At 36.2% G+C, this 22320-nt stretch overlaps 1 protein-coding gene across 2 annotated transcripts in view; it reads right to left on the reverse strand.

The window, feature by feature from the left end:
• LOC101715174 (ubiquilin-1) overlaps positions 1 to 22320 on the reverse strand; it is a 50023-nt gene that overhangs the window by 22813 nt on the left and 4890 nt on the right. The gene's annotated exons all lie outside the window — the stretch shown is intronic.

Raw genomic sequence — 22320 nt, forward strand, 5'->3', positions numbered from 1 at the left:
CCACTTCTTTCATTCAACATTAACAACCAGTACTATGGAGAAGCAAAGATAAAAAGCAAAAATCTTTCCTTGAAGGTGAACAATTCACTGAAAGCCAATCAAGTAAACTACAAAGTACAGAGAAAGCACAGAGGGCAGTTAGATAAGGCTCTCCTGGAATGAAAACTAAAGAAAGATTAGCAGATAGCCAAGAAAATTTGAAGAAAAGTTTGCTGGATATCACAGTAACATGCAAAACTGAGGTGCAATAGGAGCCTCATACCACACAATACAAAAAAGACACTTGGTTATATTAAATACATCATTACTTCTCAAATCTTTACTAAATTCACCAGAATGCTTAGGTTTGGTCAAATGTCCAAATCAGAAAACCTCAAAGTGGGCTCAGGAACCTCAACTGTCTCAGGAAACACAGTCCAGATTTTTTTTAAAAAAAGAATCACATATTAAAATCCCTCTAGCTCACTGTCTTGCAGCAATGGGTCTCAACAGATGATGGCATCCCCACCAAGGACACTTTTGGGAAATATATGGGGACATCTGGTTATTACAATAAATTGAAAGACATACTGAATGATACATATATAGCCAACCTTAGGTTCCCTATCCAGAATCTGAAATGTTGCCAGATACAGTAATGTGCAACTTTTTGAGTGGCATGCTGATATTCAAAACATTTTGATTATAAAGCCTTTCAGATTAGTGAGATTATAAAAGATCTGGAAGGAGCAGAAAATGGGAGGTATAGAGAGATACAGATGAAACAACAGAGTCATATATACCAATCATAGTTGCAAAGGAGACAGATGAATTAGTTCATAATGCTCTACTTCTGCATATAAATTTTCCATGATCAAGTCAGAATATAACCAATTCATGTTTTAAAAAAATTTATTTTACCTTTATCAACATGCACATTGCAAAGATTTTTAATGCCCAAAAAAGCAAAGATAACACAAAACTATACTGCAATTATACTTTCACTTTTCCAACTGACCTTTCTTCCCTCTACTTAAAATCATGATACATAATCCTTTAGCAGTTCCAAATAAAAGAAAGATTACTAACACTAATTATTATATTCTACAGAGAGATATCGATCATAATTTGACCATCTTATTATTAGACATCTCATTTTCCCCTTTGATAGCTACCAGAAATGACAGTGTAATGCATAGTGGACATTTTTGTAAAGATTAAATGAGAATATATGTAAAATACAAGCATCACACATATGGATGGTAATAAATGGTAGCTACTACTATGCCCACTCTTTTCATCCTCCTAGATGGTTTTCAATCCTATTTCAGACACAGAAAAAATGTTAAAGACCCCCTGTAGTGTCACAGCTAATAAACTGCACTGAGGTTAAAATACAGATCAGGGGCTTCAAGAACTTACACAGATTACATTATGAAATCTATCTCACACATAAAATGAATATGTAAATCTAGATTTTAATTTCTTAACCTTAGAAATATGAAATTTTAATCTGAAATCCTCTTCAGAATCTTTGACATCTCTCCTTATTCTGAAATGACAATTACCTAACATAATATATAGCACTTTATAGTACTTTAGGATTTGAAGTTAAGATGCTAGATTGAAAACACACATATACACTAAGTCCCTGACTTTCGAACAAGTTCTGTTCCTGGAGAATGTTTCCAAGTTAGATTTGTTCGTATTCGACAAAGTGAGTCTTAACACATTATACCTATGAAAGTTCACAACTCAAATGGTAGTAAGTTAGGAACTTACTGTACTCTTGTTTCCACTCAAATCCCCACTAAAAACAACAGGATGTTTTTAAGTTTTATTGGGATATAACTCACACCGAAGGTGTACAATTCAATGGTTTTTGGTATATTCATACATATAACCAACATTACCATCAAACTCAAAACCTTCTCATTATCTCAAAAAAAACGCTGTACCTTTTAGCTGTCATCTCTAGCTGTTAAAAAAAAAATTACTGATTTACTGTTTCTACAGATTTGCCTATTCTGAATATTTCCAGATAGATGCAATCTTATAATATGTGGTCTTTGTAACTGGCTTTATACATGTGACATAATATTTTCAAAGTTTATCCACTGTGTAGCACATGTCAATGTCTTTCCTTTCTATGGCCAAACACATCCTACCTGGGGACGCAGTACACTTTATCCCTTCATAGGTCACAGACTTTTGGGTTGTCTCCACTTTTTGGCCATTATGAATAATGCTGCCATGAACATTTCTATACAATGCTTTCAATTTTCTGGAGTACACACCTATGAGTGAATTACTGTGTCACATGGTATCCATGCATAGCCACTAGAAGAACTACCATTACTGACTCATGTGACTGTACCATTTTACATTCCTACTAGCTATGTATGAGGGTTCCAATTCTTCATATCCTTATCATGCTTATAACTATCCGCTTTTTTTTTGGTACTGGGGCTCGAAGTCGGGACCTTGCATTTGCAAGGCAGGCAGCAGAACCACTGAGCTACATTCACAGCCCTATCTGCTTTTTATTACAACCATCTTTGCAGGCATAAATGGTTTTGATTTGCATTCTGATAGTTAATAATGTTGAACTTTTTTTTTTTTTGGTACCAGGGATCGAACTCGGGTCCTTGCGCTTGCAAGGCAAGCGACGGAACCACTGAGCTAAATCCCCGGCCCAATAATGTTGAACTTTTACATGTGCTTATTAGCCATTTATCTATCTTTGGGGAAATGTTTATACTTAGATCTTTGCCTATTTTTCAATTGAGCTATCTGTTTTATTGTTACTAACTTGTAAAACTTATTTTTATACTGCATAGAGAAAGCTTATTATAAACTGCATGATTTGCAAAATGAACTTAAAAGCAGAAACTCAGAAAACAGAGCAAATGGAAAGGTTAATTGGGACAAAGTTTGGGAAGATGGAAATCAAATAAACATATGATCAACCTAAGAGAAACAAATCCTAAGTTAGCAATGTATAAAGTTAAAAACTCAATTTATTATGCAGAATCCCCCAGAGGCTCAGGATGGAAGGGAAGGGGGTTGAAGGGTCCTTAACACGTTCACAAGAGGGCTGTAATTCGTGTATCTCTCTGCCAGGCGGCTCTGATTTGAATTCATTTGTCTGGCATACAGTTAACCAGTGTATGATCTTTTGTTAATATAAGACATTACAACAAAAAGTCATTATTATTTCAACGCAAGATTATTACTAAGCTCAGTGGTAAATTTTTCTTTTATGATATTCCTTTACTGTTCTTTGATGGTGGTTCTTATTTTCACTTTAATATATAATTTTGTACACATACACACATTGTAATCTCGTTTTCAATTTTAAGAGTACTTTAATTTTGTAATTATTCAAATTCAAGCAACTAACTAGATTAGGTCCATTTATACTTTTTATTAATTTTATTAGAAAAAAGACTGATAAAAATGATTAGATCTGTCTGTATCATCAGTGGTTCAATCTGCCCAATGGGACAGTCACACATGTACCACTGGTGGTTCAAGCCCATGTGAACATGTTAGGGGCCAAAACAGGATTACTTGAAAGCCTCAGAAGCAGACACATCCTTACTGCCCACTAACCAGGCAATTGCCTCTCCCAAAACCCAACAAAAGATTACAGGATTTTCTTTTTTCATCTCTGGAAATGGAACACATTCTGACTTGAAGAACACACCACACACACTGAAAGCAGGAGTATAATACTAGAAACAGAAGATCAAGTAAACCAAAGATACCAGCTGCTGAGCATCCCTATCACCACACCCTCTTTGCCCTAGCACACAATGCTGGCAGCTGGGCCTTCACTGTCCAGGCAAAATAACTGAAATATGTGGTATCTCCAAAGAGAAGAACCAGCTGAAAAAAAAAAAAAAGAAGAAAAGAATTTAAAGATATTGGGGGTAACTTCTCCCCAGTCACTCTACAAACCACACTGTAACGGTGGTTCTCAACAGGGATAGGAAGAATCCCTTTATCTGCTCCTGGGGAATATTTAGCAATGTCTACACACATTCATAGTTGTCACAATAGGGACTAGCATTTGGTAGCTAGAGACCCTGGTATACACAGGCAATTCCAATAATTGCTCAGCTAAAAATATCCAAAGTGTCAAGGTTAAGGAAACCCTGACATAGTGTTTCTCATATGAGAAATTTCAACATTACTATGTAACTTACTAGAAATACAAATTTTCATACCACAGACCAACCAAACCAGAAATTCTAGGGATGGGATCCAGTAATAACATGGATCCAGTAATAACATGTCCTCTAATGGACAGTGAACCATTCATTACCTGCCCTAAGACTATAAATGTTTCAAAAACAAGACATAAAGGTATCTATTAAGTGACATTAAAAGAACATAGCCACTATGGGCCAGGGATTTAGCTCAGTGGTGTCGTCACCTAGCTCACCAGCACAAGGACCCGAGTTCAATCCCTGGTACTAAAAAATAAAAAAAAAAGAATATACCCACTAAATATAACAAAACTACAAAAAAAAAATTGCCAGTAGAGAAAAGTAGAACTTATAGATGAAAATCAAAAAATTTCTTCAGCAGTATAGAACATTCAAATCCACCTCTTCCTGCACAGTGCACTTATCTGTCAGTTTTGGTAAGTCCACAAGTCAACTAGCCAAAGTGAGAGCAGCTTTCCAAAGGGGAAAAGACCCAATGATGAAGCAGCAGAAGACTCAAACACCAGTAACAAAAAGAAGGCTACATTTAAAAGAAAATACCAAGTGTTCTAATTAAATTATGTATTAAGAGACTGCAACAGGTGATTCACATTCTCCAAGACACTTTGTGTAATATGCGGCAGCTGGCTGACCAAGGAAGCCATGAAACCTTCAAAACTGCTTTGCCACATGGAGACCAAGAACCCTACATTCAAAACCAAGCCTTTGGGGTTTTTAAAAGGAAAAAAAATATATGAACATGAAGAACAGAAGAAATTATTGAAGACCACCATTTCATCCAATGTGTCTGCACTGAGAGCATCACTCTTAGTGGCTGACTGCACTGCTAAAGCTAAGGAGCCATTTACTATTGGTGAAGAACTAATCCTGCCTGCTGCTAAAGACATCTGTCAAACTTTTGGGAGAGGCTGAAGTTTAATAAAAGGTGGCAACTGTTCCTCTTTTGGCTAACACAGCAAATAGATGAACTGATAAAATAGAGGATATTGAGGCACAACTGTTAAGAGAGGACTAATGGAGTCACCACGGTGTGCAATCCAGGTTGACAATTCTACTGATGCTGACAAAGCACCGATGTTTGTTTCTGTGTGATATATTTTTCAGGAGGACTTTTTGTTCTCAACCACCACAGCTACAGAACTAGTCAAGTCTTTGAATGATTACATATTAGGAAACTGAATTGGTCATTCTGAGTTGGGCATACACACAGAGCAGCTCCCATGACTAAGCACGGCTTTCTGGTTTTACTACTCAAGTCAAAAGAAGTCACTTCTGAGTGACAGTCTATGCACTGTGTCATCTCTGCTAGATAGCCAAAAAATATCATCTGAATTTATTAACATTTTGCTACCAACCACATTAAAGCACATGCCCTTAACTCAGATTGGCTCGCACACGTCTGTGAGGAGATGGACACAGAGCACACATTTCTAATACATAAAGATGGCTTTCTAAATGTAGATTACTGTCCAGAGCTTTTGAGTTCCAAGAGCTGCTCCAGAGATCTCCTTCAGAAAGTCATCACCTGCAGGGTATTTCAGTGACAAAGAATGGGGTCACAAAAATTGCTTAATCATGTGACATAGTCAACATGCTCAATGAACTCAATGTCACTTCAGGAGAGAACAACTATGTTCAAGTCAGCAGATAAAGTGCCTGCATTCAAAATCAAACTGAGATTTTGGGGGTGAGAGTGAACATTGTGATTTTTGACATGTTTCAAACATTAGCAGAGATTCTGAAAGAGACTGAGCCAGGACCCTCTTTCTCCCAGCTGGTGCATGATTACGTATTTTAGCTTTCAAAAGAATCTGAGCATTTCTTCCCAACCACAGAAGACACCCCCAAAAAACTGGGGCAGAATGGGTCCACAACCCTTTTGTGACTAAGCCAGGTGAATCAACTTTGTGCTTCCACTGCTTGAGATTGCAAGTAACAGTGGCCTTAAAAATTAAAAGTATGTTTGAGACCATTTCAAGTCTGTATACATTCTGGATGGGAGTCAAGGCAAAATATTCCGAGATTGCCAACAAAGTACTGAACAGCCTGTTTCTAGTTCCAGTTTCCTACCTTTGTGACGCAGAGTATTCTGCAGTGACAGTAACCAAAATAAGATTATGGAGTAGACTGCACATAAACAACACATTTTGGATGCCAATGTCTCCCATCACGCCCAGATAGAACCATCTAATTACAGGAAAACAAGTTGAGTGCTCCCATTGATTCTGCAGTATGATGAGTTGTATAGTTATTTCATTATATATTACAATGTAATAGTAACAGAGGTGGCACATTAAATACAATGTGCTTGAATCATCCCCAAGACATCACCACCACCAACATAGTCCTTGGGAAAAACTATCTTCCATGAAAACAGTCCCTGGTGCCAAAAAGGTTGGGGACCACATACCTATTGTATATGACATTAAGTAAAAGGCAAACAATACAGAAACAGTAAAAGAATCAGTAATTGCTAAGGATTATGGAGGATAGAAAGATGGACAGAGCACATGACATCATACAGCAAAACCCCCAGAATGTACAAAAAAACAAGACTGAACCCTAATGTAAAACTATGGACTTTGGGCAATGACGATGTGTCAATGGAGGTTCATCAATTACCGCAGACCTACTACCTTGAAGCAAGATGCTCAGGGTGAAGAAAAGTGGGGAGGAATGGGTTTGGAAATTCTGTACTTTCAATTTTCCTGTGAACCTAAAACTGCTCTAAGAAATAAGTTTTAAAGTTTTAAAAATAATACATTCATGTTAATATTTATGCTAAAAAATATTTTTCAGACAATGGAAGAATTCTAATCAGAGTAAGTAAGGCATTATTAGCTGGTCAAGGCAGGATACTGTATTGACAATAGTTTTTAAGACTCCTTATCATTTAGAGATTCATGCTGAAACATTAAGTGATAAGTTTAAATACACAAGAAATGCTACAAAGCAACAGGGAAAAGGGAAAAGCCTTAAAGGAAAGTAATTCTGAAACAAGACTGGCTATAACACTGGATGAAGAATATACACGAGTGGGCTGGGGATTTAGCTCAGTGGTTCCACCACCTGCCTCACAAGCGCAAAGTCCTGAGTTCGATCCTTGGTATCAAAAAACAAAAAAGAATATATGGGAGTGGGGTCTGGGGATTTAGCTCAGTGGTTCTGCCACCTGTCTCGCAAGCACAAGGTCTTGAATTCGATCTCCAGTACCAAAAAAAAAAAAGAATATACGGGAAGTTAACTTACTACAATTATCTCTACCTTCTGGTTTTGGTGCAGGGTGGGGGATGATTGTTAAAGTGTATGTAGAGCAGCTGGATCTCATATAATGTGAAGGTGGAAGTATAAATCAGTACATTTTAGAAAAATATTTCCCAGTAGAAGCTGAAGATATGCTTACTCTGTGACTGAACAGTCCACTCTTCAACAAATGACATGTTCGCGTGTCGACAGTACACCAAAACCACATTCAAGGAAGATCAAATAAGTATTATTTGTAGTGGCCAAAAACTGAAATCAGCTCAAAAAACCCTGATGGAATAAGCTGTAATGTATTCACTTAATAGAGTTATCATGCAGAGTATAGCCGTTTATCACCATGGATATCTAAATGTACAGCAAAAGGAGCCAATCGCAAATGAAGATAATAAGCTGTGTAATTTCATTCATATTAAAGTAGAAAAGGGAATAGGGCCAAAGTGATGAGGAGGTTTATAAAGGACCACAAAGTGACATCTTGGGAGCAGATAATATTCTACAGTCTAACCTTTGTGCTAATAAGGCTGCTATACATTTATGACATATGTATTCCTCTGTGCTATATTGTAATAAAAATAGTTTTTAGAGTTGGCTATGAGTGCCTTACATAAAAGATAACAGTAAAGCCAAAACACAGGTAGCCAACTTTCCTGAAAAATTTTTAAAGGGATTCACTTAGCCAAAAAACCAAAATATGCCTGATCTTAGGCAAGCAACCTAAAGGCCCATTTGTTAATTATTTTATTACACAGCTACACTATTTTCTTTCTTTTTTAATTTTAAACAAGAAGTTTATTTAAACAACAAGACACTTGACTTAAAGGGAAAACTATCTAGGATTCTTTTTCTTTTAAAGAGTAATTTACTCCTACATAAAGACAGATTGCCCTACATGTAACAGCTACGTACAAAAAAGTTATAAAATTGTCCTTGGTTTTACAATGATAAATGAAAAACATTAAAATTCTCCAATCAAACAAGGTATGCAAGGATTTTTATGCTGTTGTCTTTTCTATTAAAACAGTGAGAGCAAAATAACTTACTGGAATATAAAGATAAGAACTGATGAGAATGCCACTAATGGAGAGAGGGAATTATTTTCAGAGAACCAGTATCTCCCTATCCCATCTCCATCTGATGTCAATCAAAACATATTGTTGGCCATTTAGTAAAAAAAAAAAAAAAAATGAATATGCTTGTGCACATACAACGGATACTTTATGTACAATAAAGGGAAGGGGTAAATGAAAGAATAGAGAAAACTCTACTGTAGTAGTCAGGATGTGGTGGAACCAAATTGCACTTTTCTAATTGAGAATGTATTCTTGGTCTGTAAGAACAGAGTTCTGGAGTAGAGTTGTTGCAGGTTCCCTTTTTAGTAGACACCTCCTGTCTGCTGCTGGAACACATCAACTGTATCTTCCTCCTCCATTTCCAACTGTGCAGGTGTGTCTGTTTCACAGATTGGCTGTCCATCAAATCGGAATCTGATCTGCCTCATTGATAAACCCTGTCGTTCACAATAGGCTTTCATTAGTTTACTAAGTGGTGTATGCCTCTTAATCTTAAACTGCACCACAGAACCACCCTGCCCCGCAACCTTCAAATTAATATGATCACTGTTCTCAGTCTTTCCTTGGGCTTTTCATCGGCCATAGCAAGGGTCCGAGTCTTCTCAGCTGTCGCTTCACAAAAGTGGTACCAGGTCTGCACCAAATGAGCACACAAGCAGCTACAGGAGTGGCAGAACGAGGCGGCAGCGGTGGCCAAGGGAGCAGCTACACTATTTTCTGACACCACAAGTTATCTAATCCCTACAAGAAATCAAAGTTCTGACAGATCATACCTCTGAGAAATCACTTTTTCTCACAGAATTATAATTGCTGGCAATAAACGTCTCCAATCCTCCATAAGGATTCTTGATTCTAAGGAGCACCTGATGCTTGAAGTATAAGTAAACGGTACTTCACACTTAAAAGTCAGAACATATTAGAAATTCAACTATTCTTGTAGTACTATGTAAAGGAAAGCTGGATAATCTGACTACCTAGTATTTTTATTTTATTTTATTTTATTTGGTACCAGGGATCGAACTCTGGTCCTTGCACTTGTGCAGGCAGGCGGCAAAACCACTGAGCTAAATCCCTGGCCCTTGACTACCTAGTATAATTCATTCTTAACAAAAAATTTAAATTTCAAATAACCAATAACAACTAAAGTATTAGAATCACACCAAGACAGAAGATGAATGCAGTATTTATTGTTCAGAGAAAATCACCCAAAAATCAGAACAAGAACCAAGATTAATAATTTTACAAATTCAACTGTCATCCATTTTGAAATAGCAAACTAACATTAATTATGCCACAACAGATTATGATCCACTCTCCCAAATAAAGTGTATTTTAGAAATTTTTAATCTAAATGGCATATGCAGAAGAGCCAAAAACTGTACGTACTTCAGAGATCCTTATATTTCTATTCTGAGCTAGATATGGTGGCACATTCGGGACAGACAGGCCAGAATGCTATCTTAAGTAGCATTCTCAGCTATTTAAGAGGCTGAATGAAGAGGCTCCCAAGTTCAAGGTTGTCCTGGGCAATTCAGACCCTGTCTCAAATTTTTAGAAAGGGGGAAGAATGATCTTGAATGTAGCTCAGGGGTAAAGCACTTACCTAAGCACACAAGAGGCACTGGGTTCAAACCCTAGTAACACACACACACACACACACACACACACACACACACACACACACTAATGATAATAATTCTGCTCCCTAAAAAAATGAAAAGGGAAATACTTTACACTGGCATCAAAATTCCTAGAAATTTTATCTCTAATATTTGAACCTAATCTTCATGTGTTTTATCTACTACACTTTTATTAAACAACAATGACAAAAAAATCAGAAGCTAAGTAGAAGTGATATGAAAAAGAATTAGCAATTTTAGAATAATCTTAAGGCTGCTTTATAAGTCCACTGACAGTATCCCTCTGCAGAAACGTAATACATACTGCAAAACGTTATACAAAATATTTTCATCTATCTTAGGAATACTCAAAATCACAAAAGATTTTTGTAATACTGACCTAGGTAGATATATTAATTTTTTTTTTTTTGGTACCAAAGATCGAACTCGGGACCTTGTGCTTTTGAGGCAGGTGCCAGAACCACTAAGCTAAATCCCCAGCCCAGATATACTCATTTTTGTCCTGAAGCCCATATGGCCACCATTACCTCAAAATGAAAGATATTTGACAGAATGGGCCTCTAAAAAAAATGCATATTTCCTATAAAGCTACATACAACTCTTACTATAGGTTTTCACTGACAATCTACAATAATAACCCACAGGCCAAAAGAATTCAAAACTAGGAATTACTAGATTCTCAGCAATCACAAGAATCAAAATGCTAATACACCTTGAATAAGCAATTTAATTTAATGATATGCAAAGCAAACTAGCATGGACAAAACAACATTCAATAGCCCACTTTTTCTACCAGTGGATTCTCCAACTAATTGAAGTTATTCTCGCGTGAGCACTCAAATTGTTTTTCATTTTACTGAATATAATTTAACTTTTGATAATGTTGAGTTGTGTACCGACTGCTGTTCTGCAACACAGCAATAACTATTCCAGACTCTCAATGTGTCCTATATTGCCTTTTCTACCAAGTTGTCAGTTCTTATCTTGATGGCACACATTCTCCCCAAATTTACTATTTTTAACCTGGATGTGAGGCAAGTAAATAATCAAGGAAATCATAAAATGCTAAAAGAATTTGAAATGGTGACCTACAAATCAAAAAGCGTAAGATTTAACCATTTTATTACATCAACTTTTATGATGCCAACCTGAGCTGTTCAGGGCCCACCCCACTTTGCTTATTCCCCTATTTTTAACTGTTTTGGGAAGGGGATACACAACAAAAGGCACTCGAAGAGTTGCCCAGCAGGACAGAATATTGAGGAAACATGCAGACTTGACTTCAAATCTTGGTTTCTGCCACTTTCTAGTGGTGTGACCTTAGGAATGATGTTACTTGTCCTTGAGCTTCAGTTTCTTCATCAGTAAAAAAAAAAAATTTCTCTACAGAGCTAATGGCAGCACCAGGAGATAGACGCAAACTACCTGGGCATAATACATTCAGACAGACACTCAAACACTGGAAATCTTATTATGCAGGATAAATTCTGAATCATAAGCCCCTTTAAAAACTAGGTTGGGCTGCACATAGTAGTGCACACCTGTAATCCCAGCTACAGCAGAAGGATCTCAAATTCGAGCTCAGCCTAGGCAACTTAGTGAGATTCTGTCAAAAATAAAAAGTAAAGGCCTGAGATGTAGCTCAGTGTGAAGGCCCCGAGTCAATACACAACCCCCCCCCAACACACACAAATACACACACAATGTGGGGGTTAGCAATGTAGCTCAGTGTAAGACCTTAATCCCTGGTAATGGGGGCAGATATCTGACTTTAAATTAACTACCAGTCATGACATTCTTTACAAATATCCCACAACCCAAATTTGCTTTTAAAAAGCTGGTCTCTCTCTCTCTCCCTATTAAAATATCCTCAGAAAAAAACAGAAAAGTCTTGGAAGATACCAAAAAGTAAAATGTCATTAAGTTCTGAAGATAAATCATTCACAATTATTTTGATTCTTGCAGCACCTTTTTGGGGGGAATGGCAATTGAGCCATTGCACTGAGATATATCTCCAGTACTAGTTTTTTGAAACAAGGTCTTGCTAAATTGCTAAACTGCCCAGACTAGACTCAAACTTGTAATCCTCCTGTCTCAGCCTCCCAAAGGGCTGGAATTACAGCATGTGCCACCATACCCTGCTCTCTGCAGAACCGCATATTAATCACATTTAGCAAGATTTTTCTAGGTAACTGTCTAAAAAATAAATGTCCTATAGTCACACATTTGCCATTTCACTATTTTCAACAAGACCCTTCAAGAACCTCCATTTTCAATCAATTCCTTTTTCAATATTGCTAATATCACATTTTAAAAAGCCATGCTCAATAAACCATCAATAAGCAAAAGCTGTGTCACTTATTACTTGTCAACTGTCTGATGTTTACCTGAAAATTAGTAACCTTACATTGCATAAACCTTACATGAAAATGTTAGCTGGGCATGGTGGTGCATTTCTGTAATCCCAGCACTAGAGAGGCTGAAGCAAGAAGAGGACTGCCTCGGAGTTCGAAGCCAGCCTGGGCCACAGAGTGAGCACAGTGAGTTCAAGCTAGTCTGAGCTACAAATCAAGATCTTATCTCAAAGAATCAAAAAAAAAAAGTTAAGCATCAAAAATAACTACACTGTGTGCATAAATGTTACCATGCCTTATCTGTAAAATGTTTTTAGATTGCTTTTAAAACAATTACTGATGAAAAAAAGGGTGGAGAGAAAAGGACCAATACAGACAAAGTATATAAACTTAGGTACTTTATGCAAACTATCTTATGAAATCCTCAATCCAGTGAAACAAGAACTGCATCACATAATAAAAGGTAGCTAGTAAAGTTCAGTTGAGCAAAACTCCTTGCCCAAAATTAAATTTCTCCAATTCCAGGGGCCAGGGATTTAGCTCAGTGGTTCCACCACCTGCCTCGCAAGTGCAAGGTCCCAAGTTCAATCCCCGGTACCAAAAAAAAAAAAAATTTCTCCAATTCCAAAATACAGACCAGCACAAGGACCAGAGTTCAATCCCCAGTACCAAAACAAAACAAAAACAAAACAAAAAAACACAGAAGAAAAATACCCTCTCATGGTTTGAATGAAATAGAAGAGCCAATCACAGCTCTTCAATTTAAAAACATCTGACTACCAAAATACAGACCATATTTTAATCTAATTAGTAACTAACATGCCAAAATACTTTCCCAGGCTCAAAGTATCAATAAACCAAAAAAATAAAACTTGCACATGAGAAACAAAGGAATGAGACAGTTCTATGCAAAGACTGCCAAGATAATGCAAAAAGGAGAGTAAGGTAACTCAAAATGTGGTTGGTTAGTGATCTTGATTGCCTAACGGCAACAGACAAATTTGAGGCCCAGTACTGAGGATTGAATGGGACTTCCATACAAAGCTACAGTATATCCCGAGCACATTTATTTATTCACTCATTTTGTTTCCTTCATTTAGAGACAGGATTTTGCTAAGTCCCTACATTGCCCAGGCTGGGTTCAAACGCAGGGATCCTCTTACTTAAGCCTCTCAGAGTATTAGGATTACAGGTGTATGCCACTACTCCAGGCTATAAAAGAAAAATGTATGCAGATATACAGATAAACATCTTTCTGGACAGAATCACAATTTTTCTTCAGGGCTCCCATTATTTCATATTTTCCTACAACATTGAAATTTTCCAATCTTGAAGAAATACCATGTATAATGTACTTATCTCTTCTTTGTATTCTGTATTTTTAAATATATAAGCTATATTCTTTACAAAATCTGGAGAGAGCTTTAAAGGTTAAAAGAAAAATTAACAAACACCATTATATCCAAGTCTGGACATTTGAATAGCAACTGCTTACCCAGTAAGCCAGGTAGTCTGCCCAAATAAATTTTGGAATATTTCAAATTTTGGATTTTCACATTAGGGATGCTCAACTGGTAAAAACTATACAAATATCCCAAATCTGAAAACACACAAAATCTGAAACTCTTCTAGTCTCAATCATTTCAGATAAAGAATTATCAACCCAATGCTTCACCTTTTAAAAAGAGTTGGGGGGTAGGGAGCAGATGCTGAAAGCTCTATTAGATGCACTAATTTGGTAGTCATTGGCCACATATGGCTACTGAGCATGTGCAATGACACTGGTCCAAACTGAGATGTGTTCAAAGTGTAAAATACACAACAGATGTTAAAGACTTAAACATTTAAAACAAAATACTTCATAATCTTTTATGTAACACATCTTGAGATAATTTGGGGAAGATATATATATATATATATATACTCCATATACATGTGTGTGTGCGTATACATATACACACACATATATATTTTGTTTTCTTTTTTTGAGACAGGGTCTCACTATGTAGCTCAGGGTGGCCTCGAACCTGCAGTGATCCTCCTGCCTCAGCCTCCCAAGTGCTGGGATTACAGGCATGTGCCACAAAGTCCGGCTCCCCGTACATATATTTATATACACATACATCCCATATGTATGTGGTTTAGTGAAGTGTATTAAAATTACAAGCTAAAAAGTGCAAGAAACCATGAACAAATGAACAGACAAACAAGATGTGGTATAGATACACAATGGAATATTGTTTGGCTTTAAAAGGTTAAGTAAATTTCTGACACATACTACAACATGGATAAACTGCAAAGACACTACAATAAAATAAGTCAATCACAAAAGGCTAAATAGTCTATGATTTGACTTGTACAAAAGTCAAATTCATGGACTTAGAAAGTAGAACCATAGTTTTCAAGGGCTGGTGGGAAGGGAAGAATGGGAAGATACTGTTTAATGGGTACAGGGTTTCAGTTCTACAAGATAAAAAGTTCTGAGGAGGGATGGTGGTGCTGGCTACACAAACCACGAGAATGTACTCAGTATCACTGAACAATACATTTAAAAAGGGTTAGGTCACCGTGCACTAAACTAAGATTGAAGTAGACTGAAGATCTAAATATTAAGACAGAAACATTAAATTTGCTGGAAGATAAGTTAGGTAGAACTCTTGAAGACATAGGAAAACATAGGAAAAGACTTTATGAACAAAACCTCAGTAGCATGGGAACTAGCACAAAGAATCAACAACTGGGATCTCATCTTATTAAAAAGCTTCTGCACTGCAAGAGAAACCAACAGAGCTAAGGGACACCCTACAATGTGGGAAAAAATTTTCAGCTGCTGCTCCTTTGACAAAGGACTACTATCTAGAATATATAAAGAAATGAAAAAAATCAGACAGTCCAAATTCAAAGACCCAATTCAAAAATAGGCATCTGAAATGAACAGACATTTCTCAGACAAAGAAGTAAAAGCAGCAAATAAACATGAAAAAAATATTTAACATCACGGGTTATTCGAGAGATACAGATGAAAACAACACTGAGATTCCACCTCACCCCAGAAAGAATGGCTGTTATCCAATAACAAATGCTGGCCAGGTTGTGGAGAAAAAGGAACCCTTCTCCATTGTTGGTGGGAATGCAGGCTGGTGCAACCACTGTGGAAAGGAGTATGGAGATACCTCAAAGAACTAGGCTTAGAGCTCCCATTTGACACAGCTATCCCCCTGCTGGGTATCTTCCCAAAAGAATTAAAAGAATCACCCAGTACGCAGAAAGAGGCTCCCCCGTTGCCATTCCATGTTCCTAGGGCACAGAAGGTGAGCCGGTCCCAGCACCCGGAAGGGGCTCCCCCGCCGCCATTCCATGCTCCTACGGCAGAGAAGGTGAGCCGTGCAGGTGTCAGAAGCAGCCTGCCCCCCGCCACTACCGTGGAAATGCCTCAAAAACAGATTTCCTGATCACTTACAGCAACCTCAAAGGGAAACGAGATGGAAGATTCTGATACTCAACCACCTGGACTTTCTGAACTGGTAACAAAAGAGGATCTGGGAAAAATGAAATCAGAAATAATTACTCAGATAACAGCAAAGATTGTGCTCATAGTGCAAGACATGATTAATAAACCTACAGAGGACAGAGATAAAAAAAGTATCTGAGAAATATGATGGAATTTCAACAGAAAAAACAAATGGAATCCATAAAACAGATACAAACAGATTTCCAGGAGATTAAAAACTCCACTGAAAGTCTGTGCAGCAGAATGAACCAATGTGAGAATAGAAATTCAAATATAGAAGGTAAGATTGCAATTAGTGACCAGGAAAAGAAAAATTGCTTTAAAATTGTAAGGGAACATGAGAAATCAATCCAGCAGCTGCTAGATGATGCAAAGAAGAATAACTTAAGACTGACTGGAGTCGATGAAGAAAGAGGAGAGAGTGCAGATGACATTAAAAAAAACTGTTCACAGAAGTGATGGCAGAAAACTTCCCCAGCAGGGGGAAAAAATTGACATACAGATAAGTGAGGCATATAGGACTCCATCTAGCCTTGATCAAAAAAAAATCTACACATAGGCATATAATAGTTAGGATTCCAGAAACCCAACAGAAGAACAAAATTCTACAAGCAGTGAGAGAAAAGAAACAAATCACATACAAAGAAAAGCCCATCAGAATCACAGCAGACTTCTCAAGGCAAGAAGAGCTTGGAGTGATGTATTTCAAGCCCTAAAGGAAAACAGCTTCCAACCCAGATTGATGTACCCTGCAAAACTATCTTTCAAAATTGATGGAGAAATAAGATACTTTCATGACAAAGAGCACCTGAGGAACTTCATGAATACCAAACCAGCAATCCAAAAAATTTTAGACAATATCCTAAGAAAAGACAATGAGGATCACAACCCCAGGAAGCACAGCAGAATGAATCCATTGGGCGTGACAAATTAAACGCAAAGGGGGAGACTCCAACAAAAAGAAAAAGTCATGACAAGACTTTTAAAACTTTTAACTTCATCTCTCTAACGAGTGTATAATTCAATCTTGTTATTGTACTGATTAGTATTTTTCTGATTCTAGAGTTTTACACCTTTCCTTGTGTTGTACTGGCTATTTATCATCTTCTTATGTCTACTTTTTAATTGGGTTGTCTATTAATGAGCTGTAAGAGTTCTTTATATATTCTGGTCATAGGTTATATGCATTGGAAATATGGTCCGTTTAAGGAATACTTTTCATTTTAATGATGTCATTTAAAGTTCTAAATTTTGATGGAATCTCATTTATCAATTTTTTTCTTTTATACATGTTTTTTGTATCCTAGGTAGTTCTTGCCTAAACTAAATTCATAAACATTTTCCCTTATAATTTCTTCTTAAAGTTTTATACTCTTAGGCTTTCATATTTAGGTTCATAGATCTCTTCAAGCTATGTTTATGTACGGAAATAAAGGGTTGAGGTTAATTTTTTATATATGGATACCAGGTATTCTAGTGCCATTTGCTGAAAACACTATCTTTCCTCAGCTCTTGAACTGAGTTTATATTCTATAAAATGTTAATGTGAAATAATCGTTCAAAACTCAATGGACCATACATGTGTGGTTCTATTTCTAGATTCTCTGTTTTATTCCAATGATCTATACGTCTTTCCTTACACCAACATTGCCTTGATTATTGTAGCTTTAGAAGAAGTCTTAAAATTAGGTACTAAATGTCTTCCAACACTGTTTTGGTTTTTTTCTTTTTACTTTTCTAGGTCCTTTGCACTCCTACATAACTTTTAAATTTTAATATCCAATTCTTCATTTATAGCAAGTATACATAGACCTGAATTTTTATATATATCTTGTGTTTTCTAATCCTGCTAAGTTCAAATACAAGTTCTAGGGGCTCCTAGAGATTTCTTAGTATTTTCTCTGTAGATGATCATTTCATCTACATATAAAGATTTTGCTTCTACCTTGCCAATCCTATCCTAATTGTGTCATTTTATTGCCAGACTATTTTGGTGGGGCCTAGGTTTCAAAGTTTATTGGACAGATGAAGAGTAAGCATATGTGCCCTTGTTCCAAACCTTAAGGAGAAAGCATTGTATCTTCTCCATCCATATAAGGCATTCTTGCTGGAAGTACAGAGTAGATGTCTTTAATCTGTTGAGAAGGTTCTGTTCTACTTCTAGTCTCCTGATAGTTTTTACCACAAACAGCTGTGGAATTTAATCCAATACTTTATCTCCAACTAGTGTTAGGATCATATGGCTTTTTCCTTTCCTCTGTTAAAATGATGACTTTTGGGGGTGGATCTTCCAATGCTGAACCAACAGTGCCATCCCTATAATAAAACCACTTTCTACATACTGCCAGATCTGACTTCTAATAGTTTGTTTTGTTAAACAAATTTCTATGTTCATACTTTCTTCTTCTATTATCTTTATCCATTTTGGAATTAGCACAATGTTGATTTCCTAAAATGAGGAGAGAAGTGTTCCTTTTTTCACTGCTTTAAATGTTTGATATCATTTATCAGTTAAAATGTATACAAGCCTGTTTTTGTCATATAGATATGTTTTCAAGCTAGGAATATACTTTCTTTAACAGGTGCTATTCAAATTTTATATTTCCTACAGAGTTAGTTTCACTGTCTTCCAAGGTACTTCTTAGAAGTTGTCAAATTTATTTCAAAACAGATTTTTGAAATATGCTTCCTATATGTTTTTAAATTCTGTAAAATCTGTGGTAATGTCTCCTAGGTCTTGATATTTTAATTTTAGAAATGTATAATTCATATTGTGTAATAGGAAGTAAAAGTCTAAAGGAGCAGGGGAGGTGGGAGAGGTGGGGGAAAGGAAAGAAGGGAAAAGAAAAAATATGAGAAAAGGACAAAAATGGAAACAAAGTCTTTGCGAATAGGGAGGGGTGGAGGGTGTGAAGGGAGGGCAGGGGAAGGGGAAAAAAAACAAGAACCAAGATACTCGTGTAATGGTACAAGATCGCAATGATGTATGTAAATGTATTTTATACCTAAAATGTACCAGTAAACAAAAAGGGGGAAAAAGAAGAATTAAAAGAATCATACCACAGAGATAAATGTGCACCCATGTTTATAGTGACACAGTTTGTAATAGCTAAAGCTTGGAAACAACTCAAGTACCCATCAACTGGAGACTGGATAAAAATGATGTGTTTTTTTTATAAAATGGAGTACTACTCAGCCATAAAGAATGAGAAACTAGAAACATTTATAGCTAAATGGATGCATATTGAGGTCATCCTCTTAAGTGAAATAAATAGGACACACGTGTAAATACCAAACAATTTCTCATACTAGAGAAACTAAAAGTGTGATTAAGGATTAAAATGATTAAAATGAGTAATGAATAATTTGAAATATGAAGAAAAGATTCAAAGGGGTAGGGGTGGCAGGAGGGGAAGGGGAGAGATCAGGTTACAGGCTGGAATCTGGAAAGAATCCATATATAGGCTGTGTTTAAAACTATAGGAAGAGACGTAGGTAGAGCCTAGGCTGTAGCTCATCATTGGGCTGGGAAGGAAGAGTCACTGAGATCAAAAGAGAAAAGGGTATGTTTCCAAAAGAAGCACATACAACTATGTACAGTACACATTACTCAACAGTGTGATAAATGACTGTTACTGTTTTAGGTACTTATCATAACATGCTGTGTTTTTCGTCCTTTAGAGCATAATCCTACTTATAAAAGAGTTTACTGTAAAACAGTGTGCTGCTATGCCAGTGGTAACCTCGTTATCTCATGTTTGCGGATTTGGATAATATCAAAGGGCCAACACAGATGACTGACGTGCACCTTTTCAGTTTGCACTTAGAAGTTGGCACTCTGTGTGGTACTTCGCGATACACATGGATGAAATTGCCTAATAACATATTTCTCAGATTATATTTCCATCACATGTCATATGACTGTATTGAAATTTAAATTTTAAAAAATTTGGCCTATGGTCTACTAGTTAATTAGAATTTTTTTTCCAGACCACTATTTGTTCAATATTCGTTTTGAAAATCCTTCTAAAACAAATCACATCTTCTGATGTCTTGTTAATGCTTGAGTTTTTTTTTTAATTATATGGAAAAATGTTTAAGTACTTTTCAGTTTTGCTTTGGTTGAGTTCTATTATATTTTAATATTATTAATTTTTTCCCTTGCATTGTTTTTCTTCGAATAATTTTAATTTTTATATGTGTCTTTAGTGAACAATTAAGTTATACATTAATTTTTTAAAAGGGTTAGGATAAAATGTTTTATGTATTTTACCATAATAAAAATCAGTTCTATTAAGTAGTCAATTGAAAATTATACTGGCTTGCATTGTGTTTTTACTAGACTATTAGGTAAGTCACTTAAAAATCTCCAATGAGACATGTTTTGATGAACTGTATGACAAGATCTAGAACTGACACCCTTAATGCCAAGGCCAGGAAACTTTCTATAAAGGGCTGAATAGTAAATATTTTCTCTAATGTGAGCCAAATGGTCAGTTCTGAAAGGATACATACATAATACGTAAGCAAATGCACAATGGATTTGGCCTGCCAGTTTCCTGACCTCTACCTTAAGGCATCCATTAAACCAGCAATGGCAAACCTTTTAGAGTTTTCAATTATAACAGCCCACTGCGACATGCTTGTCATAGGTTCACCACTGCACTCCTTAGTTTTCAGGGATTTTGTGAGCCAGTTTAATAGTGGTAGTTTGAAATCTGCCATGGTAAGAATATTTACACCACTGAAATGAGCAAAACTACAAATCAATGCTGTTTTTCTTGAAAAACTGGTTGATAAACATTTACCAACATACCAATGACTATATAAAGAATTATCTTCTCCCCTACACATCTACATTATATTATAAACCATCTTTAAGAAAAATGTATAGTATTCAAATCAGTCTACGTATTCTGTAGGATCTCTATAAGAAAGGCTGTTCTAAGAGTAACATTCCAGGCAGAAAAAAGTAAGAATGAACATTCTGAAGCAGTCAAGTGTTGTACCTTGAGTGGTGAGCTCATCTAAGGAAAAAAGAGTCTAAGATGAAGCCCACAAAGGAATGAAGCCATGAGACTATGTACATACCACACTCTAGTAAAGTGTCAATGATTGGTAGTTATTAAATATATATTATTGTGTATAATGCTCTAGGTAACAGCTGTAAACAAGTGTGCATTACTGAGCCCAGGCTATGTGTTATGTTCTAGAAACAAAATGGTGACAATCACAGTTTCCCCAACAAAGAAGCATTAATCACAAAAATATATAATTTTGAATTGTGATAAAGTATGACAAAAACAGGATGGCTATGAGAAAATACATCGGGGAGTCAGGGATATTTCCTTGAGAAACTGACTCTGTGCTGAGATTTAATGGATGGGTAGGACCCTGCAAAGAGTGGGAAATAAGCCAGGTACCAAAAACAAAATGTACAAGAGTCCTGAGGTAGGAAAAAAGGAACATAAGGACAGGTCAAGGAACTAGAGTCAATGTAGCAAGCTGTGAGCAAGGAGAAGCAAGGCATCAGCAAAGAATAAAGTAGACAGGGACCATCACACAAGTCATAGATTCTAAGATCTATAGAAAGACATTAGGTCTGTGCAGACAGTAACACGATCTGATTAAGGATGTTCAGAAGTAATTTTGGGAGGAAGTTATACCAAAGTTGGGACAAATGACAGAATGGCACCATAGTTTCTCAGCAAGAAGACAATGGCAATTTGGTGGAGTCAGCTTTCAACTTTTTAAGTACCTACTTACCTATTAAATACTTCACTACAGCATTTTTTTTGGTTCTAAGGACAATATTTGACAAATTCAGAACCCCTGAGTTTTTGTAGGTTATATCTACTAATATTTATAGTACCAGAAAACTAAAAAATACTAAAATATTGATTTAAAAATAATAAACCCAATACATGCTCATGCAATCTTTTAAAAAGCTATATTTTCCTAATAAGAATAACACTGCATTAAATTTTTGCAAATCATTGTAGACTCAAATAAATGACAGCTGGGTTCTCCTATATGTTGGCAATATCCCTTATCTTAAAGCCTCTGATAAGCATTCACTTTGGGTAAAGCCTTCATTTTTGTGAGAAATACACTGAAAAACACAAATAACATCTCAGAAGTACAGTACTGTGAAAATAGTTTAGTCTCATGGTCTTCCTAAAAGCATTAGAGATCCCCAGACTATAGTGAGAAGTTCTGCTTTAATACTAGTAATAAAAAAGTAATTAAAGTGAGATGTCACTTCAA

This window comes from Heterocephalus glaber, unplaced genomic scaffold (genome assembly GCF_053883595.1).
Source record: "Heterocephalus glaber isolate CG9 unplaced genomic scaffold, H.glaber_assembly_v1.0 deba00000546, whole genome shotgun sequence".
Taxonomy (NCBI): Eukaryota; Metazoa; Chordata; class Mammalia; order Rodentia; family Bathyergidae; genus Heterocephalus; species Heterocephalus glaber.